Below are 19,823 nucleotides of genomic sequence, written 5' to 3'. Positions count from 1 at the left end.
TTAAAGCAACTGAAATAAATGGAGAGGCTAAAGAAAGATAAGAATTATTTTAACAAGATCTGTTTGTACAGAATTCTCTCAGCTTCAACTTCCCATCCCTGATGATAAGAATATTACTTTCCTCTTGGTATTAGGGAGGAAATCTTCCAAATGGGGGTTTTTATCTCCTGCTTTCCAGAAGTAAAAGGGGAGTGTCAGAACGTCCTTCTCGCACCTCTTTTTTTTTTTTTTTTTTAAGTGCCTTTAGTTCAAAATAATCTTTATGCCAAAGTGGCATATTCTGCCACCCTTCAGAGACAAAGGACAATTTATTTCTCATAGTAATTCTCCCAGGCTTCCCAGGAGGGAAGAAGAGCTGGAGATTGAGTTAATAATAATAAAGGAGATTGAGTTATAATAATAATCTATCATGCTTACATGATGAAACCTTCATAAGACCCCCTAAATGATAGAAGTAGGGGAGCTTCAGAGCTGATGAATGCATGGTGGTGCTGGGAGGGTGACACATCTGGAGATGGCATGGAAGCTCCACATACTGCCCACCCACCCCCATAACTTGCCCTGTGCATCTTGTCCATTTGTCTGTTCCTGGGTTACATCCATTTATATAAACTAATAAGTGAAAGTTAAGTGTGTCCGGAGTTCTGTGAACCTTTCTAGCAAATTTTATTCAATCTGAGAAGGGGGTCATGGGAACCCCTGATTTATAGCTGGCCAGTCCGAAGTAGAGGAGGCCTGAGACTTGCAAATGGCAACTGAAGTGGGGGACAGTCTTGTGGATCTGAGTCCTTAACCTGTGAGATCTGCAGTAACTCTAGATAGTTAGTGTCAGAGTTGAACTGAATTTTTGAACACCCAGTTGGCATCTGCAGGGAATCAGAGAACTGGCTGTTGGTGAGTAAAAACAGTACAGAGACTCAAAATGCATACAGAAACTAAGAGACTCATGGAGAAGTGTCTACTAACTGTAACCAGTGGGAGCAATTTGGTGTGTGTCCTAACATCTATCATGCAATATATATTATAATATAACTTATTCCTTCTCTTAAATCTGGAGCTTCATTCAAAGTTTACACATAGAGAACTATCTTTTTCTGGTAGAGATTGTACCATATTTGGGCAATATCTTATCTATTGCATGAACCCCACTATGCTTTAAGTTCCATGAGGGCAGGAGTCTTCTTCCCCTCCATAACCCCTCTGGAGCCGGAAAGAGGGAGAGGGAGGGATCAGGCAAGGCTTCCAGGGGGAAACAACTTCCAAGCTAAGGCCTAGAGGTTGAGAAAGAGACACAAGGATCCGTGATTATTACGCAGAATGTGTACTCGACACAGTTGTCCGAGTCAAAACTTTTGCGTTCGGGACACCTACGCGTTACCGCCTGCACTAAGACGAGAAATACAGATAGTAACTTTATCCATGTATTGTATTATATTATGACAGTAGGTGTATTTTTAAATAGTTCGAATCTTGGCATTTCGAAATGAACTGCCTTTGACCTTGGGGGCATTTCTAAAGAGACCGAGGTTTTCCTGAGGGCTATGCTCTGTGCTTCTCTCGTCAGGTTGCCTTTATTTCCTAGAGTCCCCTCAGCCAAAACCACAAGTGGACTCAACTCGGCGGCGTCGCGACTCCGGCTGGATGTGACGGGCCCCAGCGGCCCCTTCCTCCCGTGTTGGTTACAGGAGGGGCGGGCGTCTCAGATCTTCTCTCCCTGCTCCCAGATGTGGGAAAGCAGGGTGTCAGGGGTCGGGCTGGATGATGGCTGGACACCAGGCAGAGGTTCACGGGTGGATTAGCGAGAAGAACGCCAAAGAAAGAGTCCTGCGTGCGGCATGGGCGTGGCAGCCGGAAGGGGACGACTTTCACTCTTAGGAAAAATGTGAAAGAAAGAGCATCCCGGAAGTGGTAGCGTGGCCGAGCGGTCTAAGGCGCTGGATTAAGGCTCCAGTCTCTTCGGGGGCGTGGGTTCGAATCCCACCGCTGCCAAGGTGTACATTTTTCCCTCTAAAACTGCCTGGTAATAGACGCCCTGTTTTCATGCCCAGTGTGGACAATTCTGACATCCTGCAAAGTCAGTCCCTCTCTTTTCCTCTTTTGATTTGTTTACCCGGGGGCCAGAGTTGACTGCCGTAGAACAATGCTAAACCGAAAATAAGTGCTCAAATAATCTGTCTATTTGAGCGGCCAGTATATTCTAGGCACAATTCTAGACCCTGTGGATACAGCGTTGAATGACACAAACATAAGATTCTTGTTACAAACTAATGAATGTATGTCAAATTCCCGGGAATGCCCTTGTAACTAAAGACAGATCCTGTCAATGCCCCTGAAGGAATAGTTTATGTTTGAAATAGTCTTCCTCCAGCCCCTCTGGAGCGTACTTACTTTATATTTGAAACCTTAGCTATTCAGATCTGAGAAGAGACGCTATGGAAAGCGCCAGCGCCTTGTCTCGTAACCGCCGCACACATTCCACCAGCGCCAGGTGCCCTTACACCCCCGCCCCGGGCGCTTTTCGGCTTCCGGCTTCAGCTGCACCCCAACGCCTCTGTGGCTTCAGGTCCGGGCTCTCTCTGCTCCGAGCAGATCCTTGTGTCTCTTTCTCATCATCCTCTAGTCCTTACCCTGGAAGTTCCTTCCCCCGGAAACAGAAATCTTGCTCATTCTTCAAAGCCCACCTCCAAGAGGTCAAGTATTCAGCCTGCTTCCAAATCACACACACACATACACCCCACCGTGCTTTTTCACACTTTATTTCAGCGGGTTACTCTTTCTGCCCAATGGAAGACTTGTTTACAGTATCTGTCTCCTCCACTCATCCTTAGTACCTACGTGTAATGAAAAAATGGTAACAATAAAAACAAATGGATTAGGATAATAGTATGGCTGAGCACTTTTTGTGCATTATTTCATTTACTCCTCATAGCAACTCTATGCAGCAAATATGTTTATTCCCCTTTTACAGATAGGAAAACTAGGGTTAAGTGATGTTACGACATAGGATTGAATCTTGCTCATTTTTCATCTTCCATAGGGACTAGCGTAGTGCAAACATACCTTGGCCCTTAATATACACAGATTGATTTATTGATCCCCAACTATTGTCATTTTCCTTAGTCATTCACCTTCTCCTTCTTCCTCTTGTCCTTATGTGGTTTTGTTAGATTTTTGCCATTTTTCTCTCTGAGTTGACAAGTAATTAGAGAGCAGTCTCATGAGTAAACAGAACCTACTATGCTAAAATACAGATTAAAGATTTTTCATGGAGAATGAGTAATAGTCATAACAGGAGAAGGAAAAAAAATCACATAGCTTTCAAAGAAAAGCACATAGCTTTCTTCATCTTTAACCCAATTCGGTTTATGTGGGAAAGTTTTAAAATTTAAAAAAGCATTAAACACATTTAGAGGTCCTACCTAGACTCCTCCCTAAAAACAGAGGTATGAAAAGAAAGGAAGCAAAGTATTCTTGCTACATATAAAAGAGACAAAATATGACATCATTAAGAGAGGATGATGTTCCGAAAGTGATGGCCATAAGGCCTAGAGGGTTAATTTTCTGTGAAACGTTAAGCAGAAAGACACAGAATGGCTTCAGTAGATACAAAAATTTGACAAACTATACTACTTTTATGCTTATGTCAAAACAAGGTTTCTTAGACAAATTATTCTTACATAGATGTCAAAGTTTACTAACTCCAGGAGAATATCAGCAAGAGGACAAAGAACCATCCCAGCTCAAAGATGCTGCAAAGTTTGTGAATTTGTATACGGGGGCCGGGGGTGGTGGGGGAGAGCAGGGAATGTTCAGTTAGTTAGAAAAAGATTACTACTGCTTCATTTAACATAATCATAAAAACATCATGTCCCCAACTGTTGGTAGAGTAAGATCAGAGACACCACGATCTTTTCTGGAAGCTTGTGGAAAGTTCATATGTGCATCGAACTTTTATAAGAAATGAGAAGGAAATAAGCAACACATTTGTGGCTGCTATTTAAACAAACCGGGTAACAAAGATTCGTGCCCCAATACTGTCAGACAAGAGCCAATTAGCACAAAGACATCAAACCTTGTCAAAAGTCAGGAGAATAATAGAATCTGCTTTTCCTCAAGCAGCTTTCAGTAGATTTCTCAGATGCGCATTCAGAGATGCGGAATACATTGTTTGTCTGTTTCTTAGTTTTATGACAGCAGTTTTCCTTTAATAACAACGGCCTTCCTCTATTTCCTTTCTTAGGAAACCCCAGGCAACCTGTAAATTCATAGCGGAAGACAGGTGGAGGCGCTGGAGAGATCAGGCAGTCCCATGGCCGCCTTGACCCGAGAATAAATTATTGTGTTACTATTTCTAGGGCGATCTCCCTGCTCCCAGCTGGAGCAGTGAAATGAAAAAATCCAACGGAGAGGGAGTGCGTTTCAAAATTGCAGCCACTCGCCGGGATTCAGAAACTCGCCCACAACCAGCTAAGACACATCTCCGGGAAATAACTTCTCGATTTCTTCCCTCTCATCTTTATTCATAACTGTCTTTACAATGTGTTACTCTAATCTCAACCAATTCCTAAAGCTAGTCAATTGCCTCCAAAATTACCTGCTCACTGGATCATCCAACTGAGTGAATTAAAATTTTAAAATCTTTCAGAATAGTGGCGAGCAGGTAAAGTTCTTATTAAAATTTTTTAAATCATAGAAATTTACATTGTCATTTTGCACTTGGAATACCAAAACTGTTGAAGAATTTGCAGGCAGAAAAAGCTTCATATGAAAATTTAAAGTTAACTTGTGAACAATTTAGGTTTTAGTCTTTGCAAGTTTCGCCCTTCGCGAAAGTGCGGAAGGTGGAAAAGAAAGATCTTTTTCCCTGACCGGGAATCGAACCCGGGCCGCGGCGGTGAGAGCGCCGAATCCTAACCACTAGACCACCAGGGAAGGTGCTAGAAAACTTTCAAAATAAACCTACCAGCCGAATGCTCTTATATATGCAAATACAGCGCTCCTTTACCATTTCCTCAATGAGGTAGTGCAAGATCATATTCGTTTACGCATAGACATCATGTTCGGCACCAACCAATAAAATCTCGACTAGAGGAAGATGTAGCAATACCGAAAAAGGAGTAATCAGGCGCAGGTAGCTGGATAGAGTCTCTTTCCCTGCTCCAACGTGTGGATTTATTCAGGGATACGTTGCAGATCTAACAAATTGTTACAGCAGTTCTTATGACATTAATTTGTAATTACCTTGCCTTTCTCTTCATAAATTGGTGAAGCTTTCTAAGATGAAAACCGGTTTAAAAATTATTTTTGGTTTCCTCAAAATGTTTATCATGATGTTTATCAAATACTTAACATTCAGTGAATAAAAAGATACACCATTTTGCATTATTTTAAGGCACTGGGGGCGGAGCCGAAATAGCTCAGTTGGGAGAGCGTTAGACTGAAGATCTAAAGGTCCCTGGTTCGATCCCGGGTTTCGGCAGACAGATGTTGCTTTTCTTTAGAAATCATGATAAATTGTTGAATGTACCCATCACAAACATGAAAATATGCCCTGGAAAAATAGGCGATTTTATTTTTAAATTCATGAAGGAAGACCAAACGGATTGTGCGATAAAAAGATTCTTCCAGTCGGAGACTAGGGATGGGCTACTACGTTTCACTAAACAAAAGAAGCGGACCCAAATGTGCTGAAGGAAAACTACTTTCCCTTCTTCGTTGTAATACTTAGCGTGTATCTTCTTTCCTGGTGGGGACTCTGTTCCACCTATTCTATTTTCGTCTTTCTCCAAACCTACCCCTTCTTCACTCCCATGAAATTGTTCCCACAGCCATATGCCTAAGTAAGTCAAGAGGCCTCAAAGGCCTCCTATTTCTCCCTAATTCTTTCCCCCTAATCTTATTCTCTGCCAGCTTCTAATGCAAAGGAAATCAGTCCTCCAGATAGGCAAGGAAAAGAGAAATTTAATATGAGAAATACCTATTACATTTTATTCTCGACTTCATGGTTCCTATGGACCATGTTCCATGAGTATTTATCAAGTGGACTCCTATGCAACTCTGAAGAGAAAGAGAGCGGTAAGACAGGGGAACTGAAGGAAAGGTTCCTGAAAAAAGAAGCCATTTGAGTTGAGTTAAGAGGTGGCTCCTGGCTGAAAGGGGTGGGTGTTGAGGGGTGTGGTGTGAAGGTCATGGTAAACTGAGCCTGAACCTTGATGGAGAGAAGAGAGTCAGGATATTCCCATAGCTTCCTTTTCCCTTGCCTCCTAATTTGCAGGTTCTTCACATATCCCAATCTCTTCCTTCCTACTCAGAGGAAAAGTTTCCCTTCATTTCCAAGGCTAATTAACATTTCATCTGAGTTTTTGGCCATTCTCCCAATTCCATTCTGTCCTTGTGTCTTTGATCTCTCTCCCACTTGTATGCCTGTCTTCAAACTGCAGAATGCCTAAATCTCCATCTTTAGACAACAAAAAGAGAACATACACCCTCCCATCTTACCTTCACGCTTCTTTCCCAGTCTTTCCTTCCACCCACCAGCAAACTTCTTGCAGGTACAGTATTTGTCTTCACTTCCTTGCCTCATCAATTGCTCATCAGCTGAGGTCCACCTTCCAATCCTAGGAGACCATTACCATCAACTTTCCAAGTTTCTAATCCTTTGGCTCTTTTTTGGCCCTAAACTTAATTTTGCGCAGGATGCAAACTATTGACAATTCTTCCTTCATGAAGCAATCTTCCCTGGACCTCTTATTCTCTGGACTCTTTGGCTACTCTGTTTCAGTCTCCCCTCTCCTCCACTTCTAAGGACTCTTCAGAAATGACTACTTCTCAGTGTCCTGACCTCCATCTTTTTAGAATTCAATTAACATTTAGATAATTGTAGGATCACATGCAGTTGTAAGAAATAATACAGAAAGAGCTCATGTACCCTTTACTGAGTTGCTCCCAATGTTGACATCTTGCAAAACTATAATGCAATATTAGTATCAGGGTATTGATAAAGTCAAGATACAGAACACTTCTATCACCACTAGGATCCTTCATGGAGCCCTAGAGCCACACCTACCTTCCTCCTGCCCCCTTCCCATTTCCATTTCTTTAACTTCTTTCCATTTCTATAACTTTGTAATTTCAAGAATGTTATATAAATGGAGCTATATAATATGTAACCTATTGGGACTGGCTTTTTGCACCCACTATAATTTTCTGAATATTCATCCAGGCTGTTGAGTGCATCAATAGTTCATTCCTTTTTATTGCTAAGTAATATTCTGTGGTATGAATTTACCACAGTTTGTTTGAATGGTCCCCCATTGAAGGACATTTGGGTTGTTTCCAGTTTTTCACTACTATGAATAAATCTGCTACAAACATTTGTGTGTCAGGTTTTTGTGTAAATATCAGTCTTCATTACTCTGGCATAAATGTCTTGGAGTACAACTGCTGGATGGTATGGTACTTATATCTTTACTTTTTAAAGAAACTGCCAAAGTGTTTCCCAGAGTGGCTGTACAATTTTACATTCTCACCAACAATGTATTTATGTTCATCAACATTTGGCATTGTTACTAATTTTATTTTAACCATTCTGAGATGTATATAGTGACATCTCGTGGTTGTAATTTGCATTTCCCTAGTAGCTGACGATGTTGAAAACCTTTTCATGTGCTTATTTGCCATCTATATATCTTCTTTGGTGAAGTGTTTCTTTAGTTCTTTTATCCAATCCAATAAGAACATTTGTGTACAGATTTTTGAATGAGAAGTTTCTGAAAAAAAGGTGAAGTTCAGGGCTGTTGCAAATCTGTCTTGGATTATATAGTCGTCATGCAATGCAATTCTAATGCAGTGGTTACTTACAAAACGCAGTGCAGCCTGTACTCTTTTGGGAAAGGCTTATTGTAGGGTGGAGAAACTCTCAGGATAATAAGCCATTAAGAAGAGTTTCTTCCAGCGTGGATTGACTGCACCACCCTTCCCTGTGTGCAAAACTTAAAGATAAAGTATATGGTAATGTTAAATTAAAAAAAACATTTTAAGACAATAGGCCGAAAATGGAGTCATTTATCCTAAGGTTCATTGTCATCAAACCTACACTTACAGTTTCTGCCCTCCCAGAAATGTGCTCTAAAACCACTCAATCAGGAATCACCTGATCAGTGCTAGTTAGGTAATATGCCTGATAGACTCCAGTCATCCCTTGAAGGAAAGTAACCTTGCAATAATCAATCAGCTTTTTTGCCTAGTGTAACTTCCTTGTTCCTGCTCCCTTCTGCCTGTCAAAGCCTTTCATTTTGTACAGTTCCTCGGAGCTCCTCGGCTAGATTGGATACTCCTCTCTTGGAATCCATTTTTGCTCAAATAAAACCTTAAAATTGTTATATGCCTCAGTTTATCATTTAATAGTAGTATGTACACCGCCCCACCCGTCAAGTCAAGTGGTCCGCTGTGAACAACAGTAATGCTGGGGGAAAACGATTTTTCAAAAAGAGAATCCTGTTAAGTTAAATAAAAGAGACCGGGTCTCGTCGGATGTCCAGGCAGAACTGCAGGCATTGCTCGCAGGCGCGATCCCACCGCCGCCCAACACGGGGAGTTTGACCTGCTCCGTGTCCGGCCTGGGCCGGGTCCCCCCTCCTTAGACAACCTGGTGCCCCCGGGCTCCCCCGGGAGCCCCATGTTGGTGCCAGGCCCGGTGCGGACGCCCGCTCTACACAGCGCCGTAGTCCCGAACCCCCGGGCACCCACGATCCGCCGACCTCAGCCTCCCAGGAAGCTGGGATTACAGGCGCGCGCCACCGTGCCCGGCGCGGGGAGATGCGGCGCAGCGGGCCTGGAGGATGCGCTCCCCGAGGTCCTGCGTGCTGCGCGGCGCCACCTGCCCGGCGATTCCCCGGTCCCCAGGCCACTGCCCACTCTAGATTGCTAGAAGTGGCTGACAGAACCGAGATGAAGAGACGCAGAAAACATTGACAGAGATGTGAACAAGCTTCCCTTATCCTGCCCTCAGAATCTTTGTTAAAAAGTAGGTTAAACAAATAGCTGGAAATTTAATAAAGGAAAGGGTGAAAAATTGTATTAAGCACGGTGCGTTCTTCACAAACACCAGTATGCATACAAAATCACGTGGGGATCTCGCTAAAATGCAGGTTCTAAGGCTGTGGGTCTGGGGTGAGGTCCGAGATTCTGCAGTTCTAAGAAACTCCAGGTTAGGCCAACGTGGCTGATCAGCCGCCAGTGCTGCAGGTTGATAAGATTGTTGACCCTTTGGAATCTGATGGTTCTACACAATTCCATTTATGTTAGCAGTGACAGCATGGTGATTTTAGAACATTAAAGAGAAAAATAAGATACCCACAGTTCTGGCTTGCCAACTGATTATGGGCATTTTCCCTTCTTTGTTTTTAGTTCCTGTTCTCATGTACACATCTGGTTTTTGCTTTTGTTTTTGTTTTTTGGCATGGTTGAAGCCTTGACATTTGTACAATGTCATGTTGGGAGCATTTCTGTGTTGTGGTCAGTAATAAACTTAGGCAGAGGTTTGTTCAATTACTACTCCGTCAGCCAACATTTCCCAAGGCCCTTCTCTGTACCGTCTACGCTAGATCCACCTGGGGAAACTGAAAGGACCAAATGCACTCCTCTAAGGAGCTTCTGGCCTGATAAAGAATACAGACAAGTAAAGCAGTGAGAATTGAGATACACTCATAGATTCTTCCGTGGATGTAGAGAAAGTCGCCAATAAAGCCACCTGGCCTGAAATATGGATGGTTTACTGGAGGAGATGAGAGCCTGAAATGTGTCTTAAAGGTGAGCTATAATTAGGTTGGCTTTAAAAGAAAAGGATGTGGTAATTATGACGTATAAGAAGTACTATTTAGTCTTCCTCACATTCCTGGAACTGAGGTCCTAAAACTCTTGGAATTTTCCAATTGATAAGAGACAAATATACCTTTTATTGTGTTAATGAGGAGACTTTTGGAAAGCTTCTAGGTCTCCTAAGGATGGGATAAGGTTGCCAGGGGAACTAAATTTTCAGTCTCCCTCCTCCCACCCTCCCAAACCCCTCCACCTCCCCACCCCACCCCCACCCCCCACTCCTGGCTTCTTGGGCTGGGAGAGGAGCTGGAGATTAAATCCAGTCACCAATGGCCTATGATTTAATCAGTTGCGCCTATGTAATGAAGCTTCCATAAAAACGAAAAAGGATAGGGTTCAAAGAGCTTCTAGGCTAGTGAAACTTGCAGATGTGGGACAGTGGTCAGCTCGGAGAGGGCATGGAAGTTCTGCACCCTTTATTCATACCTAGCCCTTTGCATCTCTTCCATCTGGCTGTTCCTGAGTGATATTGTTACAGAAACGACAGGCCAGCCAAGAAACAAGCACCACTCGGAGGGTTGGAGTACTCAGATGTATTACGCCGGCGGGCTCAGAGGGGCTTCTGCTCCGAAGCTCTGAGCACCTCCAAGACATGCGCATGAGGTTTCATAGGGTAAAGTACAAGCTTGGGGTATTCGGCCAATAGGCTTGGAACAGTTTTAACAGCATCATTATCACAAAAGTGGAGGCAGGGAGGCAGCAAACTAACATTCCAAAGCCAGGTATATTTCTTTGAAAATCCAGCTGGCTAGCAAAAAAACAAAAACAAAAACAAAAAAACAAAACAAAACATGAAAGCAAACCAACACTAATTAACTTAGATTTACGAGTTAGTCCAGCAGAACTCAGATCAGTATTCCGATACTTAGATTTGCGAGTTAACTTGTTAGCCCAGCCCAGGTTTTCCTTCATAATATCCTTTTATAATAAACCAGTAATCTGCAAAGTAAAATAAGTAAAATGTTTCTCTGAGTCCTGTGAGTTGCTCTAGCAAATTAATTGAACCAAAAGAGGGAATCTTTGAAACCTCCCGTTTATAGCCAGTTGATCTGATGCACAAGTGACAACCTAGACTTGTGATTGGCATCTGAAGTGGAGGGCAGTTTGTGGGACTAGGTCCTTAACTGGTAAAATCTGATGCTATCTTTGGGTAGGTGGTATCAGAATTAAGTTGAATTGCAGGACACCCAGCTGGTGTAAAGAATTGCCTGGTGGTGTTGGGGGGAACCCACACATTGAAACTGAGTGTCAGAATTATAGAAGGGCATGGAAAGATTCTTTCCATGAAGCACGAACAGAGGCAAAGCTGAAAAGATGTGACTATCTGGGAAAATCACTAGTTTCTAGTTCAGTTAGACCTGAGAAGAGAATCAGAGGTGCATGGGCCAAGAGGAATAAGATCAAGATGAAACTGAAAATGAAAAAAAGAGCGACTTGTGTGGTAGCTAGTCACCAAAAACTGACCCCAACGTAGTACGTCTCTCAGTAATCACACCTTTGCAAAGCACATTCCCACAGTGCATCTTGGCTGCCCTAGTAGAATTTCATTGAAAAGGCACTGTGCCACTTCCAGGCCTGTGTCATAAAGAACCCTTGCAGCTTCTGACTTGGTTTCTTGGAACGCTCAATTTGGGAAGCTCCCTCTCAGAACCCAGTCACTACCCTGTGAGAAGTCCAAGCCTAACGGAAAGGCCACAGCCAGGCACTACGGGCAACAGCTTCAGCTGAGCTCCTCACAGATCACAAACACCAAATGCCACTGCCAGTCATGTGAGTGAGCCACCTGGGACATGTCAGCCCAATCAAGTCCTCAGAGGATTAGAGTGCTTGTTGATGTCACACAGAGCAGAACTGCCCAGATGAATCCAGTCAACCCACAGAATCAAGAGAGACAGTAAAATGGTTTTCTGTTGCTGAAATAACAAACTTATTGGCTTTAAACAATACAAATTTATTATTTGCACAAAGACACCCTGCGTGCTTGGGGTTTTGTAGGTCAGAAGTGTCAGGTATGGTCTCACCATGCTGAAAACAAGGTGTAGGCAGGCTGCATCTCTTTCTGGAGGCTCTAGGGGAGATTCCATTTCCTGCTTCATTAAAAAAATTATTTTTTAATTTATTTATTTACTTTTAATCAAGGTCTAGTCAGTTTATAATGCTGCATTAATTTCTGGTGTACAGCATAGTGATTCAGTTATACATATGTATACATTTCTTTTCATATTATTTTTCATTATAGGCTATTACACAGTATTGAATATAGTTCCCTATACTCTACAGTAGGACCTTGCTGTTTAACTTGTGTCCTTCAAACTGTTGACAGAGTTTGTTTCTTTGCAGCTGTGGGACTGAGGTCTCTGTTTCCTGCTGGCTGAAAGATAATGGCCACCACTCCCAGTTTCTAAAGGCTGCTACATTCCTTGGCTCTTCAAAGCCATCAACAGTGGGTCCAGTCCTCAAATCACATCTCTTTACCTACTCTTCTGCTTCCCGCAACAGTTTTAAGGACTTGTGATTCGAATCACCTCCCCATCTCACAGTCCTTAATCTTAATCACATCTGTAAATTCCCTTTTACCATGTAAGGTAACATTCATAGGTTCAAGGGATTAGAGGATATTTTTAGAATGGCTATTATTCTGCATACCACAAGCCACTCTGTTTTGGAATTCTTTATTACATATTAGTAGGTAATTAGAACACATTGTGAGCTGTATCTTCAATGCTAACAACTTTGAACTTTACTTCAAAGGCTTTGCAGAAACAAAGTGCCCTTCTGAACATAAAGGTCAGTATAATTGGTATTTTTTTTGCAAACTCTGTCCTGCCTGTACTGTAGAAGAGGGGCCACAGCTAGGACACAGGGTGTCTTTGTACAAATTATGTAATAATGGCCCACTTTGGTGGGTGAATTACAGAAAGGCAACTCTTGGGGCTGATAAAGTATAAAAAAAAGGAAAATGCCACCTCTCTCCAAGGACTCTTGGCTTGGCTCTCAGACCTCAGGTCAAACTTCAGCATTCTTCACCTTCTCCCCAAGTGTCTTGTCACAGGCACTGGTGTATGACAGCCCTGCATCACTGAAAAATGGGAGACAAGCAAGGTTAGAAACCAAGAAACCAGACTGGAGGCCAGTACAGTAGCAGAGGACAGATACAGAGGGAAGAGGAGGAGGGAAAAGTAAAACAGTGGTAATAATCCAGCAGTGGAATAAAGGAGACAGATTCAGGAAGTACTGAGGAGATGGAATTCACAGGGCTTGGAAGCTGGTAGAATGTGAGAAATAAAACAGAGAAAAAGATGAAAAAGGATGCAGGTGTGATGATGCCATTCACGTGTATCAGAGGCGGTCTTCTCCAAGATGATACTTTTCTTATGGAGAAGTGGGATTTGAAAACCAGGGAGAAAACAATGGGAATGACAGGCCTAAAGTCTGGTGCTTTAACGCAGTTGTCCAGGCAGATGAAGAAATGCTATTGCATCCTAAAATATTTTGAAATCCCCAAAGTCAGCGAGACTGGATTTGGAGCTGAGTGAAAGGAAGGCTACAGAGTTGATTGAGGATGTTTTGATAGGAATTTTCTTCCCACACTGGAAGAGAATTGACTCAGAATTTAGAGATCTCAGAAACTGAGGATGGCAGTAGGAGAATGAAGAGAAAAAGGAGAAAATGCCCCCCTCATCTTTACATCCCTCTTTCTACAGCTTAGATTTTGTGATTAATTACAGCATTACTAGCTTGCACAACCTTCTTCTCCTTTGCCCCACTCTCAACCCTTGGTCAAATCAAACACACCACCACCTTCTCCAAGCCTGAATCTGAATAGCTGAATGGGTAAAGAATACCCCTAACTGTGCTCCTCCCTTTAGCCGACTCTAAACCAAACTTTTACCCCTCCACTCCACCGAAACTCCCTTGTTAAGCCCCGGCAGCCTCCATTTTGTAAAATCCAGTGGTCAGCACTTGGTCTTCAATTTGTTCAGCTTCAACACTTGGCCCAGTTGAAAGTCTCTCTTTATAGGAACACATTCTTCACTTGATTTCTGAACACCACATTCTCTTGGTTTTCTTTCAACTTAAATGTAATTCCTTCTTTATTTCCTCCTCTTCCCAGTCTCTAAACCCTGACCTGAGTCCTCACCTATTCTCTATGTACATGAGCTGATCTGATCACCTGACTAGCAAAAAAATTGAGAAAGTCCTGTTTAACTTGACTACTTGGCTGCTCCTTTCTGATACCTTTTAAAATTATTATTATTATTATTACTATTATTACTATTATTATTACTATTATTATTTCATTCTGAAGCAGTCATATTTTCCCCCAAAATGAGTCACTTTTTTCAGTGATGAGTTTTTATCACAATATATATAACATCAAAGAATATTGGAGAAAGAGCATATAAATTTCCATTTTACTGTAGTGTTTTCCTCCATTCTCATCCTCAAAATATTTCCAAATTAGAGAATGGTATTCTTCTTATTCCACGCTTTGAAAATAAAGATTTTCAAGTAGGCCAACACTGTAACATATTTTCTATGGCTAGCAACAACGATAGCCAGCTTGTAGACAGCACACCTGAAGAGGCTATCTTCCTCCATTTCTGTGAAGTCAGAAATCACTCTACGTGCTTCTGCACATTTTGAAGAAACTAAAAAGTGACCATAAACCTCAATAAACCATGAAAGCCTCAGTATCATGAGTAAGCAAACCACAGTCTTTTCAAGCACTGGTATGGATACAAAGTGTGTAGCACATTTAGCAGATAAGATCTTTTCATTTTCTTTGGTAAGGCTAAATGGAATTTGCCAGAGTTTACATTTGTACTATCTGCCAAATATGCAGATAGATGAACAAGATCTTGTTTGTATTTGAACAAGGTATCAGCAATCGCTTGTTTTATGCATCCAGTGGATGTTGGAGTTTTATAAACTCCACCTACAAATCAAGAAGGTATTTCAACACCATGTTTCAAATTAAAGTCGTAGGAGCTAGGGGCAAGTTTTTTTTGGTTGCCATAATTTGATACATCACTTGAAGTTGTTAAAGTGTAGAGAGCAAGGTCATCTGACAGAATCAGCTCCGCACTGCAAGAGGCGGATAAAGGCGGATAAATGGTATCAAATTCCCCACCTCCTTTTTTTCTTTTTTTTGCCCCTAGGTTGCAACCTCTGAATCAGAAACTCGAGCTGTCAATAAGATACTGTGTATTCTTTACAAGTTTTATTCCCAATGCTATTTTTGACTGAGCATTGGTGTCATTTGAAGACGAAAAAACTTCTGATTCAAAAGTTCTCTTCCGTCCTTTCTTATCCCAAGATAAGACTTGGGAGAGTCAGTCTCCCCACGGACTTTTCACACTTTCTTCTCCACCATCTCCAAATCCAAATTCTTTCTACATATTTTGCAGTACTCTGAGTTATTTATGTCTCTAATCCTGTTACATGTGTTCTTCTGTCTGTCATTGACACTTTTTCAGTGATGTCTTGGCCACGCTGGCGTTCATATGGTAATCGTTCTCATTTTCTCTATCTAGACTGTTAACAAATATGGTCATAATAATCACAGCGTAAAAAATTAATCTAACACTATTTCCATAAAAAGCACAATTAATCTACAGGCAGAGCCAAACGGTTAACGTTCACGACTACAAAACTCTTGTTTCCCAAATTTAAGTCACAGCCTTCAAAGGAATGCAAAACTCTCGACCCAAAAATTACGGCTGCCACCATCACTGGCCGGGGAAAAACAGCGACTGCAGCTACAGAAGTCGAATGGTATGTGCCGCATCCTTTTCACAATGAAATCAGTGTTCCTCTCAGCACTCCAAGGGCAGGATGGGTGAGTGAGAGAGTAAAGCTGTCATCGGGTTTCTTTGTACTTTCCCCAACTGTCCTCACCCATTTGGGAACACCGAAAACCCTGACTTTTCTCACCCTGGAAAGGGGTTTTCCGGGAAGGGGTACTTTCAGTGCTAAAACCAGGGCATCCCCCAGGCAAATCAAGATAGTAGGTAAACCAAGCTTTTCACCTCTTCCTGTTCCTGTAACTACAGCTTTCACGTACCAACAGATTCCCAAGAATTTGCACCAAGGACACCTTATTCCTTTTTTTTTTTTTTTTTTTTTTTAAGGACGACACCTTAGTCTTTAAACCTATAAGTCCCATAGATCCAGAAACCCCCTTTGGACTTCCTCGGGACAGAGGGAGTGGTCAGGGGAGATTGTAGTCTGTTGAAAAGCTGATAGGACTTCGGGGAGGTGTTTTCTTAAAATGAGGACAGATGATTTTATGGGAAATATGCCTGTGAAGGGCCGAATGAGATAGAGCGGCAGCTGGATACCCAGGCGACGAGTTAGAGGAAATGTTTTGTTGTTCAAGTTAGTAAACACTTCAATGTGTTTAAAATACTGATGAGAAGGATCGCGTATGGAAGGAGAGAGGAAGCGGGCCTTTTTCCTCTTTCCTCGAGACGAGAGCAATGGACGAGGGCAGTGCAGGTTAGGTGCAGGTTTCTGGGAAGGAGGTTGACATTTTCCTTCAGTTTTGAGGGGCGGTGGGGTGGGTCATCAGTTCAGAACTATGCAGGGGGATCAACAGCGACTCTCTTCATCGGATTCAGGCTGTAGAAGCTGTTGTGTTTATACGTCGTTGAAGGAGAGCATTTCATTTTCAATGGAAATCTAGAGTAGAACTAGTTGAAGCAAAGTAAAATCCAGTGTTAAAAATACTTGACGAGAACTTCGTATTATCTGCCTCCTTAGCGCAGTAGGCAGCGCGTCAGTCTCATAATCTGAAGGTCCTGAGTTCGAACCTCAGAGGGGGCAGTTCAGTTTTGCCCTCGTTTGACCATTCGAAGGTTGTGGCCTTTGTCTATCCAAAATCTACATCCTGGCCATTGGGACACAACGTTGCGAACTTTGTCTAAAGAAAACCTACCTCCTGGCTATCGGGACGGGTGTATCCTGTTACCTTTGCTGAATCTGGATGTCCAGAAAACCTCTTCAGCCACTCATTTACCAACCACCTCTTGAGTAGAGGACTTCTACATTATTTTTAAATTTTACAAATGACTAACCACATCCTTTACAAAGGGGTGCAGTAACTTCACTCTGGCTTTTTTTGTTTGTTTATTTTTAATTAAATGGCATTTAATAGGAAAGAATCTAGTTCTGGCACAATCCTTAAATATTAGCTCTCTTCATTCGACTGTAGAGGCCCCCAGGTATTCGCCTCAGCATCTTTCAGCGTGCATGAGTCGCACATATGGGTCAAAACACCTCTCATTTCGTCATCTATATAATCTATTCCTATATATCGTGTGAAATTACTCATTCCGGGACGCTAAAAACCAGGAAATTCGCCCGAACAGGGACTTGAACCCTGGACCCTCAGATTAAAAGTCTGATGCTCTACCGACTGAGCTATCCGGGCTCCTTGAAAGAATGAGTCCTTGTATAACCTAATGAGAAGGAAAGTACATAGATGAAGTTCAGTGTCTTAAAAATTCGGTCTATGTTCCTTTTCTTTATTCCTAACTCTATCCTTGCCCCCTTGAATGTGGCTCACGACTATTTATACTCCTAGCTCATGGAAAAAAATAACCCTCATTCTTGGGTAATATAATCTAAACAATTACTTCTAAAAGTTGTATATAACTAGAGACTTAATAATCTCAGCTGTTTGGTCCTTCATCTTCCAAATTTGTGCTCTGGTTTGCCCCCAGAATTCAAGGATGCCTAACCTAAAAAGCTCTCAACAAACAGGTTTCGAGTATTTATTTTGAGCAAGGAGCTCTGCTTTGCCCTCGGTTTACAGCAGTGGAAAGCCACCACCTCTGCCCTAGTGGAGTTTACCCTTTAGAAGGGAAAGTCAGCCTTTTAAACTATGAATTACGCAGTAAATGTTTAAATAGCCATTGTGATAAAAGCTCTTAAGAAAAAGTATAGGTTACTGAGATGTGTATTCAAGTAAGTATAATTTCATCACCCACGTTTCCAAATTAAATGAGATAATACAAGTAAATTCTTGGAATAGTGTCTGGGACTTTCTAAGTTCAATGAAAGTTAGGTGTTATCACCATTATTATTTTTATTTTAAAACAGATCAATTAAAACATCATATTTAATCATTTTGGTTGTGCCATCTTAGACAAATTGTTTAATCTCTCATTCGCTTTCCACCCCTAAATCCTGTAACAGAAATTTCTTCCTCAAACGCTAGGTTTAACACAAAGGTTGTCTCGTGGTACCATTCTAATTACGTATTTATTCATGCCACTATTCAGGTATGGATTCAAGGTGTTCTACACAACTTCACTGTAATAAGATAAAATGGAAAACATTCACAGACTTAAATCAGGATAGAGAGTATAGCGGTAGAAAATTAAGACAAAAGTATGCACACTCTAAGTGCCCCCCACCCCACATCTCCAAGAGAATGGATTATAAAAGGAGGTGACCTCTTACAGAGGGTAAGAGAAGACTTCTTTCAGGATATAATGCTTAAATGGAGACCCAAAGGCTTCATAGTAATAAATTAGACAAAAATGTGGCTCCAAGATTCCAGGTAGAGCAAAGATCAGAACACTTCCAGAGAACTTAAAGAAGGCCTGAGGTGTTTGAATGCAGATATCTTGGGACAGTATTGATAGAGGTGAGGGGCAAGGTGAACAGAAAGAGAAGGACAGATCAGAGACTGACAGGCTCAGAGGTTATGGATAGGAATGCAAAATACAGAGACTTCACCCTTGCAGCAATATAAAATCACTGGGGATTTTAAGCAGAGAGGAACAACATGATCACATACGATTTCAAAACATTATGCTGGTTTCACATAAAGAATGTATCAAAGTGGGGAAAGAGATGATGGGAAAACACAAATTAGGCTAATGTGCTGTAGTAGGTTGTGCAGATTTGGCCTACCGACTATGTGACAGTGTCAAGGAATGGTGCAGAGAGACTGGGAACATTTGGAAAGAAGCAGAAGACTTGAGCCCAGACTCTTTCAGGGGACCTAGAGAGGAAGAGGTGTCAAAGTAACTCATTCTTCTCAGTAGCTCATTGCTCTAATAAGCACTTTAACTGGGAAAGGCAGACACAAAGCAGAACAGGAAAGGGCACTTTCAACCTTTTGAGAGTTCTCTGGAAAGCATGAGGTGTTTGCTCTGCTCTTAATCTGCCTTGTCATACCTGAAGGTAAGCTGCCAGTTCTGATCAGTAGGCAAGCCCTGAGTGATCAGACAAAAAAGGAGAATCCTGGGAGGAAGTGACCTCCTGAGCAATACTCAGCATGAAATAACCGGGTATTTGCAGAGGGATTCCAAAATCTTGTTCAACTGATTGCATTCAGATCAGATTTCCTGAGGTTGCTGTTAAAAATCCGGATTTGCATCATCTGTTATGTCCCACTAAAACACAGTAAACTCCATGAGATCAGGAGCATTTTCTGCTGTGTACAGTGCAGTATACCCCAGCCCTTATGTATCAGTCAAGGTGTAGTTCAGAAATAACACTGGTGGGAGGTGGTTATAGCTCAGAGTTCCATCCCCAGTACTTTTATTAATCAACAAACAAAGAAACCTAATTACCTCCCCACCAACATAAATAAATAAATTATTTTAAAAGCCAAAATTAAAAAGAAAAAGAAAAAGAAAGAACACTGGGTATTTCAACTGGGATCATTGTAGTAGCCCAGAGATAACAGAAATAATAACTATGGAAAATAGCTACCACCTTCTAGGGCTGAGGGAACAAAAGGGAAGGGGTTTGAGGACTCTGAGATAGGGCATTAAGAGAATAGAGGTTGGAATCAACTGCCCTTGTTGGAGTGACCCTGACTGAAATAGCAAAATTCAGAAAACAGTTTCTCTTCTCTTCTCCTGCCTTCCAGACTCCTTCTGGTTCCTCTTCTTGACAGAACCTGAGAGAAAACCAACATCCTA

General features: G+C 41.9%; 1 long non-coding RNA gene and 5 other non-coding genes across 8 annotated transcripts in view; 3 read left to right on the top strand and 3 right to left on the bottom strand.

The window, feature by feature from the left end:
- The window catches only part of LOC105084089 (uncharacterized), a 45,152-nt gene that overhangs the window by 10,492 nt on the left and 14,837 nt on the right, over positions 1-19,823 (bottom strand). The window contains exons 3-4 of one of the 3 annotated variants that reach the window (XR_006721593.2): positions 12,846-12,958; positions 11,807-11,969 (exon numbers count right to left, since the gene is read on the bottom strand). This is a non-coding gene — a long non-coding RNA (uncharacterized LOC105084089). Of the gene's footprint in view, positions 1-11,806; positions 11,970-12,845; positions 12,959-19,823 lie in introns of those variants that run through there. The other 2 variants (XR_006721594.2, XR_012501016.1) reach the window with 2 other exon arrangements.
- TRNAL-AAG (transfer RNA leucine (anticodon AAG)) lies at positions 1,908-1,989 on the top strand. Its single transcript has one exon. It is a non-coding gene; the product is annotated as a tRNA-Leu (tRNA).
- On the bottom strand, positions 4,861-4,932 carry TRNAE-CUC (transfer RNA glutamic acid (anticodon CUC)). The gene has a single exon. It is a non-coding gene; the product is annotated as a tRNA-Glu (tRNA).
- On the top strand, positions 5,407-5,479 carry TRNAF-GAA (transfer RNA phenylalanine (anticodon GAA)). Its single transcript has one exon. It is a non-coding gene; the product is annotated as a tRNA-Phe (tRNA).
- On the top strand, positions 16,635-16,707 carry TRNAM-CAU (transfer RNA methionine (anticodon CAU)). The gene has a single exon. It is a non-coding gene; the product is annotated as a tRNA-Met (tRNA).
- Positions 17,242-17,314, bottom strand: TRNAK-UUU (transfer RNA lysine (anticodon UUU)). The gene has a single exon. It is a non-coding gene; the product is annotated as a tRNA-Lys (tRNA).

Source organism: Camelus bactrianus, chromosome 20 (genome assembly GCF_048773025.1).
Source record: "Camelus bactrianus isolate YW-2024 breed Bactrian camel chromosome 20, ASM4877302v1, whole genome shotgun sequence".
NCBI classification, from domain to species: Eukaryota; Metazoa; Chordata; class Mammalia; order Artiodactyla; family Camelidae; genus Camelus; species Camelus bactrianus.
This window is presented reverse-complemented; position numbering and strand designations above follow the sequence as displayed.